The 12,955-nt window shown below is 36.2% G+C and overlaps 1 long non-coding RNA gene across 1 annotated transcript in view; it reads right to left on the reverse strand.

Annotated features, from left to right (window-relative positions):
• Positions 1 to 4,074: 4,074 nt before the first annotated feature.
• LOC131833084 (uncharacterized) overlaps positions 4,075 to 12,955 on the reverse strand; it is a 55,959-nt gene continuing 47,078 nt past the window's right edge. Inside the window, exon 4 of the long non-coding RNA XR_009354310.1 lies at positions 4,075 to 4,457. This is a non-coding gene — a long non-coding RNA (uncharacterized LOC131833084). The remainder of the gene's footprint in view (positions 4,458 to 12,955) is intronic.

The raw sequence follows: 12,955 nt of genomic DNA on the forward strand, positions 1-12,955 counted from the left end.
GTCTATGAAATCCAACTATACTTTCTAACCACAAAAAAAAAAGAATAGTATAAATGTCAAAATGAGTCTGGGCTTAAGTGTATCACTGGGAAATCATTTGAATGTACAAAAAGAGAACCACGTATAATAAAAGAAATTCAACTTTATTGTGTTAGATTGTGTCATATTAGGAATATTCAGATTTCTCTACTTTACAAAGGATTTAGAATCTTAATTCAACAGCCTGTTATAATTACACACATCAAAAATATTTTCCTTAATTTAGACAGTGAAATTTGTTTTGCAAAACAAAAAAGAGAACTTACAGTATAACTGGAATGCACTGCACATAGACAAATTATTTTGGGATGCCCCCTTGTAATTGCACCAGTTTTAATTTATAGTATCCATTTATTATTTCCACTGTTTTGATTTCTGAGAAAAGTCTTATGCTCTGCAGAATTCCAGTGCAATGAGGCAGGTCTAGTATTATATTCTGTTGTTACTATGTTACATCTGATCTTTTTTATTTATGTTAAACTATTGTTTGAGATGAGTCTTAGTTTTCTTTGATACTATGGCTCACTCTTGCAGAAGTGTATGCAAATTTTTTTTTATTTTGTGAAAAATGGAAGGCAAAATTATGCATTGTGCTGCTCTTGCAAAAAAAAAATCATTAGCTCTTGCCAAAAGCAAAGCAGTTGATCTCTTGCCATGCTACTGTGTATGATTACTAATTTTCTATCAAGCACTGTCCTATGATAAACAAAATGATCCTTCAGTGATGCCAAAAGGCAGACAATGCTTTGATAACTCAGCAAGACTACCTCTAACTACTTCCCAAAAGGGTCTTTTCAAGGAAACCACATCTATGGCTTTCTCAGAAATGCCAAGGATATAAGCATACCTCAGGCAGATTTAATTGTAACATTAATTAAATGATCCTCTCAATCACTAATTAATTATAGAATCGTAGAATGATAGGGTTGAAAGCGACCTTGAGAGATCAACGGAGTCAGCACATCCAGCCTCTGTAGAGACAACATATAAACTATTCTAGACCCAAGGAAACTATCATTTTTTAAATCTTAGTGAGAAGGTTGTGTCTGCAGCCTTCTTTCCTGATCTAGTCTAGGGATGAATGCACATGTCATGAGAAAATCCTTCTGGTACATCTTTATTTGCCATTTTCAGAGTCGTCTGAGCACACAACTGGGGTTCATCCTCTCAGTCAGCCAGTATTGTTTGCTTCCCCAGGAACTGTCCCCTGTCCGGGCTAACATGCCCATTGACTCTAACTTATAAGAAGCACCTTCTTTTTCAAACTTCTCAATCATCACTGCTTAGTCTAAACTCACTTAAAATCTTCCACAGTTTTCTTTATTTCTGGAACTTTTACTGGGAAAATATAAAGATCTGACCAATGCAGGCCAGAAGAACCAAACTTGCTCTAGGTCTAATTTTGCAACAAAAGAAATTCATTTTAATGGTCCATTCTGCTTACCATGAACAGTGGAGAAGAGTAGCTGTACATGCTACTTTCATCTCAAAAGAAGAAAGGAAAGAAAAAATGGGACAGAAAAAAGTTTTAATTTTAATTTGTCAAACAATTCCCAAAGTGTGTGAATGTTCTAAATTTATAAATTTAGGAAAGTTTTTAAAAAATCCCCCAAAAGGGAAAATTCAGAGAAAATAACATCTACATCATAGAAGGTTGGAATAACCATACCAACCAGATTCATCTAGTTGACATTTATAAAACACTATATTCTAATAATCCTTTTACTGCAGAATATAATCTTTTCAAGCTTACATGGCATATTTACCAAGATTGGCCATAAAACAATTCTCAATAAATTTTACAGGATGGAGATGATAGAGTTGAGGTTTTCTGGACAGAATGGAACTAAATTAGAAATCAATAATAATAAAATCCTAAGAAAACCTCAAATATTTGGAAAGCAAACACCATCTCCTAAATAATTCATGGATTAATAAAGATATCACAGCCTGGGTGGCTCAGTCCATTGAGCATCTGATCCTTGATCTCAGTTCAGGTCTTGATCTCAGGGTTGAGAGGTCAAGCCCCATGTTGGGCATGTAGCCTATTTAAAAAGAAATCAAAAATAAAATCTCAATCTGTGTTAAGCCAAATAACAAAAATATAGCAGACCAAAATATGTGGGGTAGAACTAAAGCAATGTTCAGAGGGAAACATACTGCTTTAAATGTTTATACTTGAAAAGAAAAAAGACCTACTTCAGTGACCTAAGATTTTAACAAAAAGTTTAGAAAAAAATAAGGAGAATAAAAGACAAAGTATGTAGAAAAAATAAAATAATAAAGATAGGATTAAAAGCAGTACAAGGGAAAATAGGCAACAGAAGCAGAAAAAAACTAAACTAATTTCGGAAAAAAAATTAACAAAATAAACAAAGTCTTGGATTGATCAAGAAGTGAAAGAACACAAATTATTAATATTGGAAACTAAAAATGAATTATCAATACAGATCTTGCAGATATTAAAAAGAATTTTTAATGTGCAGTCAAATGTTCTACCACTGAGATATATTCCCCCAAGAATTTTTTTAATGTGAATAAATTTGACAACTTAGATGAAATGGAAAGATGACTTGTAAAAAATAAATATATATAAAATATTAAATGTGTCTTATAGTACTTACTATACTTATAAGACATTTATAAAACGATACTTACAAAAAAAGACCCCCAAAATGCAGAAAATCTGAATATCCCTTGTATCGATTAAAGTAATTGAGGAGGGAGACAAACCATAAGTGACTCTTAATCTCACAAAACAAACTGAGGGTTGCCGGGGGGAGGGGGTTGGGGAGAAGGGGGTGGGATTATGGACATTGGGGAGGGTATGTGATTTGGTGAGTGCTGTGAAGTGTGTAAACCTGGTGATTCACAGACCTGGGGATAAAAATATATGTATATAAAAAATATATGTTTATAAAAAATAAAAAATTAAAAAAAAAAAAAAAAAAAAGAACACTTCAACAACCAAAAAAAGAAAAAGGCAAAAGTTGTTTTACTGGTGAATCCTATCAAATATCAAGGAAGAAAATTAATACCTATCTTACACAGTTTCAAAAAACAAGAGGTAAAAAACACTGACAAACTCACTTTGGAGGGCTATAAACTTAAAATATTACAGATATTATATCCCCTATGAATAGAGAGACAAATATCATTTGCAAAATATTAGCAAATAGAACCCAGTAAAATGTAAAAATTAAAATATATTATTGCAAGTAGGCTTATCTCAGGAATTCAAGGCTGGTTGAATATTTTTTAAAAATGTAATTTACTCTACTAAATAACAAAGGGGAAAATTCATTATCATTCCAGTAAATGCAAAAAAACAATGAACAGAATTCACCATAATTAAAAGTTTTAGCAAAATGGGAATACAAAGGTATTCTGTCAATCTGATTTTTTTTAAAAGTTGACATAGCTACTATCATATTTAACAGCGAAAAAACTGAACATTTTCCCCTCAAATCAGTAATGAGATAAGAATGCTCAGATTCACCACTTCTATTCAATATCATAGTTGAAGTCTTAGCCATTGCAGCTAGTCAAGAAACAGATATACAAGGCATAAAAATTCGAAAAGAAGAAGTGAAACCATTCCTATTTGCAAAAATCCCAATGAAACTAAGAAAACATAGACCTAAGTGGAAAGATATAACATGTTCATGGATTAGAAAACTCAGTATCACTAAGATGTCAGTTATAACTAAAATCATCTATGAATTTAATACAATTTTGATCAATATTTAATTTTTCTAGAAATTGTCAAGCTAATTTAAAAATATATATGGAGGGGCGCCTGGGTGGCTCAGTGGATTAAGCCACTGCCTTCGGCTCAGGTCACGATCTCAGGGTCCTGGGATTGAGTCCCGCATCGGGCTCTCTGCTCAGCGGGGAGCCTGCTTCCCTCTCTCACTCTCTCTCTGCCTGCCTCTCTACCTACGTGTGATCTCTGTCAAATAAATAAATAAAATCTTTAAATATATATATATATATATATATATATATATATATATATGGAAATAAAGAACCTAGAATAGCCTGGGATATTATTTATAGGAAGAACAAAATTGGGGTGCCTGGGTGGCTCAGTTGGTTAAGCAACTGACTCTTGATTTTGGCCCAGGTTATGAGGTCAGGATCTAGCTCCAAGTTGGGCTCTGCGCTCAGCAGGGAGTCTGGCTGGGATTCTCTCTCTTCCTCTGCCTCTCTGCCCACTCACAAGCACTCTTATTCACTTACTCATTCAATCAATCAATCAATCAATAAAATCTTAAAAAAAAGAAAGAAATGTGGTGCCTGGGTGGCTCAGTCGTTGGGTATCTGCCTTTGGCTCAGGTCATGATCCCAGGGTCTTGGAATCCCAGGTCCCTCTGTCACTCCCTTTGTTTGTGTTCTCTCTCTTGCTGTGTCTCTCTCTGTCAAATAAACAAATAAAATCTTTTTAAAAAAGTAAAATGTAAAACAAAATTTTTAAAAGGAAAGAGCAAAATTGGAAGACTTACTCAATATGATAAGAAAAGCTTTTTATAAAGCTACAATAACAGAGGCAGTTTAGAATTAGTAAACAGATGAATGTAGAGATAATAAAATGTAACAGAGTATATAGGTATATCCAGAGACAGACTGTCATTAATTTTTTTAAAGGTGCCAGAGCAATTCAGTGGAGAAAGGGGAATCTTTTTATTAAATGGTGTTGGAACAACTGAATAATCCATATTTTAAAAACAAACATTGAACTTCACTTTCCACAATGCATAAAAATCTATTTAAAATGGCTCATAGACTTAAATGTAAAACCTAACAGTATGAAACATGTACAAAATACGTGGGAGATCTTTGTGACCTTAGGAGAGAGAAAAAATTTCTTAGGTCACAAACTCCATAAACCATAAAAAATTTTTGAAACTTTTTAACTCATCAAACTAAAAGCTTTTGATCTTTGAATGAATGATACTCTTAAGCAAACAAAAAGGTAAGCCACAGTTTTGGAGAAAATACTTAGAAAACAGACTGAAGACAAAGGCACTGTTCTTATGTTTAGAGCACTGTACAGAAAGAACGCTTACAATCAATGATAAACCATACAACCCAGTCAAAAAATAAAATGAGAAAGGGATTTGAAAACATTCTCCAAAGGTAATATAGGAATGGCCAAGCAGAACATGAAAAGATATATAAAATCTTTAGTCATGAGGGAAATTCAAATTAAAATCAAAATGTGAGTCTGCCTGTAACTGAAGAGACTGAGAATGCAAAGTGAAGGCAGAGGTGCAGAGAGACTGGAAGTTGCACAATTTAACTATGTAAAGTTCTGGGCCCCTGGGTGGCTCAGCTCAGGTCATGATCCTGCAGTCCTAGGATTGAGCCTCACCCCCTTTGAGCTCCCCGCTCAGTGGAGAGTCTGCTTCTCCCTCTCCTGCTCCCTCTGCTTGTCCTTTCTCTCTCTATCAAGTAAAATAATAAAATCATAAATAAATAATAAGTAAATAAAGGTCAAAGGCTCCTGGGTGGCTCAGTCGGTTAAGCATCAGACTCTCGATTTCAGCGCAGGTCACGATTTCAGGTGAGAGGGAACCACGTCAGGCTTTGTGCTGGGCATGGAGGCTACTTAAGATTCCCTCCCTCTCCCTCTGCACCCTCGCCTCTCTCTCACTCCCTCTGGTGCGGGATATATATATGTATATAGATGTGTGTGTGTGTGTGTGTGTATAAAGCTCATTGTATGTGAATTATCTTTCAACTAATTGCCATTATCTTTCAATTAGCTTAACACCCGTAAGCTACCTTGTCCTGGGCAAATAATAATCCAGTATAACCAAGATTACAAAATATATACTTAGGAACTTAAAAAAATAACCAAAACAAATCATTGTAAACAGGAGGTATTCTAACTTTGCTCAGCTATGCAAACAAAATAAAGCCTGAAACATTCACATCAGTAGTTACACTGTTTTGGCTCAGAAGGTCCATTCCCTTTATATTTCCAATAGGAACACTACAAACCATGACTCATTCTGCTGTCAGGATCCTCAATGTGACTGTAGTAAAGCTGAAGGCATTGGCATCATTCAACTGCAGGAAAAGTCTCTGACAAAAACAGCTCTTCTTTTTATTGTACAGATGTTAACTTCATTATTCTGAAAACATTCTCCTCCCTCTTCACATTTTGTGAGCAACACTTTAGCCCTAATAAATGACTTATTTGATACTTGCAACCAGACAATTACATGGATCAAAAACCTATAATAACATAAAAATTATGATGGCGAATTCTGGCTCCCTTTGGAGGTTTTTTTTTTTTTTTTTTTTTTTAAGAATTCTTAATTATTTCTTCTCTTTGCCTCACAGATACAAAATTGTTTCATATAAACAAAATATATTCATACAAAATATTTTAACCCATATTAATGAAGATAAAAGGCCTCCTGAGAAAACAGTGGCCAAGGATCAAGCAACTTGGAATTTATTTTAATTTATATTCTTCTGGAAAAAACAGAAGAAAGATTTTCTCATTTCCATATCAGTTAAGATTCAGTATTCACTGGTCAGACAAACAAATTACTCTATATTGATATGCTAATTAAGTCCTCAGTACATATTACTCACACCTAGTGTGATATATAAATCTTATTAATGAAGAGCACAGAAAGAGCTTAAAGATTGAGAATAAAGTAACAAAAATATTGTGACAATGAGTTTGTCATAGTAAAATATATCATGTGGATCTAAAGCCATTAGCTAGCTTCTTTCCTACCTCTAATGTCATCTACCAATAATCACCATGGACCTCCCAGACAAGGCTTCCAGATGTTTCCATCTGACTTTGTGATTTGAGCAAACACTGCATTACAGGAACAGTGGGAATGAAATCAGAGCAACAGACATGCCACACAGTGACAGTAGATATGGTCCCACAAGCCAGGGGTGGTGTGGCACTGATACAGAGGAGAAAAAATATGAAAAAGCCTACACCCTTCAAATCTGAGAATCTTTACTCAGGTGTGAGAGTACATGAAAGTGAACAGAAGAAACCACTAGGTCCTGTTCACTGAGCCTAGACCTCAGCCCTACACAGGCAGCGAAGACTTTTAAAATCCAGCTTTAGTATAGCAATAATTCAGAGCCAAGAAGAAGGCAATTTACAGAAAATGCAGTCTTCCAAAGTGCTTGATATTTGGAATTTCTTTAGCTGGAACATTGTTTTTATTCCACAATTAGAATTTTAAAGCATGGCACAGAAACTGCTAATTCTCTCCCAATATCTGCTTTTCTTTATCTTCTGTTATAATATAAAATCTCTGGTTTTCAGCAGGCAAGCCTCCCTTATAGTTAGGTGTGTCCATTAAACTACATTCTGGGACAGATGGAAAGTATGTGCAATTTCAGGAAGCTCTTAGAAGAAAGAAGTGTGTTCTTTTCTTCCCCTTTCTTCTTTCCTGCTGGCTGGAATGGACACGTGACAGCAGGGCATGGAACAGCTGTCTTGCACAGCACATGCCCTTGGAAATGGCCACGTGCAGCAGCAGAGTGAGTATGAGGGAACCTGTGCACCTGCGGCTTCCGTGGAGCAGAACCATTGAAGCAGCCCTCGCGCCTACTTTAGTCTTACAGCAAAAGAGAAATAAATTCCTATCTTCTTTCAGCCTCTTTTATTTGGGAGATTACTCTTATTTTCAGTGGAATCTAGTTCTAATTTGGGGGCGGGGGGGAGCCCAGAAGGTCAAATTACTCTAATGAGTTAAGAGTAGGAATAAGTTTCAGAAAATAACAGTTGATATTTTTACTCTTTGGGCTGGAAGAGGGCACGAGAAGAAAGAAGGGCACTGGGCATTGTAATGAAAATTCGAATGACAAGGAGAGAAAAGAAAGAATATAAAAATAAAGGTAAAAATTTTCAAGACAAATTTGTGGGCTCTTAAGGTATGTTGAGACAAGAAGTAGCTAAGAACCCGTGTCCATTCTCATGCCCCTTCCTTCTCTCCTGAGGGTGCTTTAAACATTTTTCTGAAGAGGTTGTGTTCATTCAATTTAGTATCAATGACTACCACAGGTCTGAATGACTATGGACGATTGTAAATTCTCATCAATACAGTTGTATATATTATGGAAGTGACATGATATTGGAATTAAGTATCTGGATTCTGGATTAAGTTGTATATATTATGTAAGTGACATGATATTGGAATTAAGTATCTGGATCAAGGTCAAGGTGACTGGCAAAGTTTGAATCATGGCTCTATCATGCACATCTATGTGATCCTGGCAAGTTACTTAACCTCTCTCATCCTTGGTTTCTTCATTGTAAATGAGATTAATAATAGTACCAGTTATTAACGAAATAAGACAAACTGTTACCTATTAAGTGCTTTAGAAATATCTGGTATAAAGTGTTTTTAAAGTGTCTCAGCATTATTTGTTGATAATGGTATTGAATTACCAGTACATTTCCGAGCTTTCAGGGAAGAATTAAATGCCTAGAATCCAATTTTTCCTCAATTAAATATAACTTTTCTCCCTTCTACCTTACTTCTCTCTCAGCCACAGCCATGCGGCTACAGAGGACCTGGGAAAAGACTCAAGGTCTTATGCACTGGGGAAGCCGTAGAAAGGGGACAATCTGAATAAATCTGGGTCTCTGACTGTGTGGAAGCCTGTCCACCAAAGTCACTGGATTCTGCATGAGCAAGAAACAACCATTCTTTGTGTTTGTCTTGAGATTTGGAAGAATGCTTATTATACCAAATGACCTTACCTGTTTTAACTAATTGCATTAATTTTCTAGGGCTGCTGGCACAAAGTATCCAAATGGCTTATCAACAAGAATGTATTTGCTTACAGTTCTGGAGGCTGGAAGTCCAAGGTCAAGGTGACGGCAGGGCCATGTTTCCTCTGAACTCTCTAGGGAAGGATATGTTCCAGACATGTCTCCCAGCGTCTGATAATTTTTGGCTTAGGGCAACATCACTCTAATCTTCCCCATGAACTCTTAGCTTCACAGTGCTAGAACTGTGTGTTCCTGTCTCAAGTTTACCTTTTTATAAGGACAACGATCATATTGCAGTAGAAGTTACCTTGATAAACTCATTTGGACTTCATTACCTCTTAAGGAGCCCATTTCCAAATAAGGTCACATTCTGAGATACTAAGGGTTAGGACTCCAACTTTTCTTTTCTAGGGGACACAATTCCATCCATTAAAATATTATAAATAGCTAATTTTGCATTCTCTTCTGTCCTCTACAAATCAGCAGAATTGAGGTGCCAGTGGTGAAACCTATCACATTCTTCCCAGGTTATTGTTAAACTAAAGAAAATCTAAAACTACTTGCTCTCCTACCAAAGTCACTATTCAACTATGTTTTATTTTCTATGCATTGATATATATGCATAGCTTTCTCTTCACTTTACAGATATATGTAATGCTATGAGTCTTTCAGTGGTATGGACCAGTCATTTACTGGTCACTCCAAGTTCAAAGAATTATAATAAGGCTCTGAGAAATAGCTCAGGAAATAGTTTTATAACCATAATTAGAATGTCTTTTAGATCTGTTTCAGGAAAGAAGTCAGACAACTAGCAATTTCTATATAAAAATAATATCAAATGTGTACAGTCTTAAAAAAATTATTTCATGTCACAAGAATAAAAGTAAATATTTGAATGGATAAAAACTGAGTCAACATAATCACTCAAAATCAAGGAGGCCACAATGATAAGTGGCATTGGCTAACTTTCATATTCATACCGTGTGTCATCTCCAATATACATTGTAAGGAGGGGGATAAATTGAGTGTCTGGAGAATAGGCACATATGTTTATGTACTTACTCTCTCTTGCTTTCACCAATAACTTTAGAGCCAACTTTCTTCTCCAGGAGCTTGTCTTTCTTGCAATCTGTTCATAGTCTCATGATAGTTTACTGTTCAAATGTTCATATTTGAAATATTTAATACTCCCCAGAAAGCTTTATTTTGTCCTTATTTTAACATATAATGAAAATCAAAACAGCTCAAATAACTACTTTACCTACCCGCAAACCAAAGAGGCTGACAGCCAACTTATTCCTGTAATTCATTTTAGAAAAGACCAAGTGAAGAAAATTCAGGCCTTAGGCAGGCTATTGCATGGATCCCTCACATTTTAAGTCTAATAACTTTTTCAGAAGCACAATAAAAGAATAGCAAACCATTTTTATTTGAATAAAATCTACTTCCACAAAACATGGTATTACCAATCTACTTCAAAGGCCATTCATTAAATACCCCAAGGATGGTTTTTAGTTAAGAATTTGAGAAAGACTTGAATCAATGGTTCAGAAAGAAAAGCAAAGAGAATTTTACTTACAATGAGAAACATGTTGAAGAAAGGAAGGAAGAAACAATCATCTTCCCCATTTCCAGAAAGGAGGTCAGAGAACCCGGGGCACCACATAGATGAGAATTTGCTGAATTTACATGTTGAGAAGATAAAGGCACAACATGTTCTAAAATCCTCTCCTTGTTGCACAGATTTCTTGAGTGTAAATTAACTTTTAATATATTAAGGCAACTACTAATTAGCACCTCTCTTGATCAAAGATCTGGGTTGGTTACCACAATGGTCACTCAGATTGGGTTAGAAGTTTGGAAAGAACAGTGTGATGGGTGGACATCACCGATGTTCAGGCACAGAGTGGGCCAGATGAAATAAGAGGAAATATGAAAATGGTGCCAGCTGTGGGAAATCTCCCCTTCTGAGTACAGTGACTCATTGTGTCACCCTGCTACCATATATTTTAGTTCCTAGAACATATAAGAGAAAATATTATTTTGAGAATGAACACAGGATAGCCCTAATATAAATAACAACAAAAGGTTCAAGAATATATCACTGGAAATTATTCCAAGGTCATCGTTTCGTGGCAAGAGGGGAAAACATTTCAGAAGCTGAATGGATGCAGAGATAGAAATGAGAATTGTTCAGGTATTTACAACTCCTTTTCATACAACACAAATAAGGATTGAAAAAGCAAAATTATTAATACATAGAACTACTTTTGTTTGTAAGATGGGTCTTTAGGTTCTCTCTATATACTTAACTGCCTCCTTCCCTTGTACATACAGCCATCCTCATCTTTTTTATTCTAAACATATCTTCCCTCTTCAATGAGATTACTTTGGTTTTCCTACCAGCTTTCACACTGTTTATTGTCATTTCCAAATGAGATGGCCACACTTGTTTGATCCACACCTTATTCTGCCTTCATCTTTTATGAGCAAATCTTTGCTAGGACTCTAATCTTGGCAGCCTCAAAGATAGCCACCATTCCCATCAGTGCTCCCTTGAAGGGGACACTCTCTCCTTGACTCCTTGACTTTGAAGCATTTTACTCAGTAGCTCTACTCCTCTCACCGTCTTCCCTCTTCCTCTCTGCTTTTAAAATTTCCCATTCTCTCAATGGGTCTCTGATTATACTCTTTCAGCTTCCCCCACTGGCACCTCTTTATCTTCTTATTCTCTTAATGCAGCCATTTCTTCCTGCCCTTTACATATATTTTAGTTCCTTCCTCCAGGCTCTCCAAGATTATGACAAGCTTTCCCAGATCTTTATCTCTGCCTTCTAGGATTCAAATTCCTCTTTATCAACTGTCGGCTGCACGTGTATCTCCATGTAAATATTCTGCCAACCCTCAAACTTGTTAGGAAAGCATCCATATCTCATTGAACCTGCTTTGCCAATACTTCCATATACTCTTGTAGTTTTTGCAGTTGGTTTTCTTTTCCCCAACCAGTAGGTGCCAGCTTTGGTTTACTAGCTCCCTAAATAGACACTACGTTCCTCAGCAGGTAACTGTGCAGTGTCTACCATGAACCAAGTATTCCAGGCGTTGCATTACAATGTGAAAAACACCAGGCATGGTCTTTTTCATGATCTCTTTGTGGTTGTTTAAAGTTTGGAAGGAGTTTTAAAAAAGGTTTATAACTGTGATGTATATAATAGAGGATATGCTCTGTGATGCTGTGGGATAATTAAGATATTGATCTCATCCAGAACGTCAAGGAAGGTATCCCTGAGATATGACTGAAGGGAAAGCAGATTACGAGGTAGATGCTAAAGAAAGGGGAAGTCCAGGTAGGCTTGCTGACTTCCTACACCCACAGAAGCCTTAAGCATGACTCAAGGGATTTTTGCTCCTGAAAGTAAAATTTAGGGTAAAAAGATTAAAACTGCCTTCATTTTCTCTTTCAGTTGTCTGAAAGTTTACAATCAGTAGGTTATTGTGTGCTGGGCCATGTACTACCCACATATTTGGTCCAATATTATTCTGGGTGGCTTCTGGAAGGGTATTTTTGGATCAGGCTAACATTTAAATCAGTGGGCTGAGTAAAGCAGATTACTCTTCCTAATGTGGGTTGACCTCATTCAATTAAAGGGATGAATATAAGGAGCAAGACTGACCCTCTCGAAGTAAGAGAATTCTTTCTGACAGCCTTCAAACTGGGACACCAGTTCTTCCTGCCTTCGGACTCGAAACATGAGCTCTTCCTGAGTCTCAATACAGTTGGCCTTTGGACTGGAACGCTACACCATTAGCTGTCCTGAGTTTCCAACTTGCCAGCTCAGCCTGCAGATCATGGAACTTGCCTGCCCCCATAATCGTGTAAGCCCAATCCTTAGAAGAAATCAAGAGAGCCAATTCCTTATGTATATGAGGTTCTGTTTCTATGGAGAACCCTGCCTAACACAGTTACAAAGATTTCTAATGAAATTTCCTAGTGCAATTTCCCATTCGTTCTTATGGTAACCCACTGTGTATAGAATGAGAAAAGTGAATTACTGTACAGACTTACGCTGACTACACTTTCCGGAAGCATCGTTCTTGTTTGGGAGAACACCTTGATGTATTTCCAAAGCTAGAAAGTGAGACCCTATA

The sequence above is a fragment of the Mustela lutreola genome, chromosome 6 (genome assembly GCF_030435805.1).
Source record: "Mustela lutreola isolate mMusLut2 chromosome 6, mMusLut2.pri, whole genome shotgun sequence".
NCBI classification, from domain to species: domain Eukaryota; kingdom Metazoa; phylum Chordata; class Mammalia; order Carnivora; family Mustelidae; genus Mustela; species Mustela lutreola.